The sequence below is a fragment of the Penaeus monodon genome, chromosome 30, assembly GCF_015228065.2.
Source record: "Penaeus monodon isolate SGIC_2016 chromosome 30, NSTDA_Pmon_1, whole genome shotgun sequence".
Classification (NCBI taxonomy): Eukaryota; Metazoa; Arthropoda; class Malacostraca; order Decapoda; family Penaeidae; genus Penaeus; species Penaeus monodon.
Window position 1 is genome coordinate 24,235,113 of NC_051415.1, and position 225 is coordinate 24,235,337.

Here is a 225-nt window from a genome sequence, read left to right on the forward strand (position 1 = left end):
TCATACTATCGCCTGATGAGCAATCAAGTGGCCGGAGTTTAATCAGGAGGATTGTGATGCGGGCGCGGCAACCTGATTAAATTGGAGCCCCTGATTGGCAACATTCACGTCAAATCAGGGGCCATTATGAGGCACGGTCTAGCCACAATGTGAGGCTGATGACGTTGCATGACCCGCATAAACGAGCGACCGTGTACTTACCAAGGTCCTACCAGTCGCTTGGCT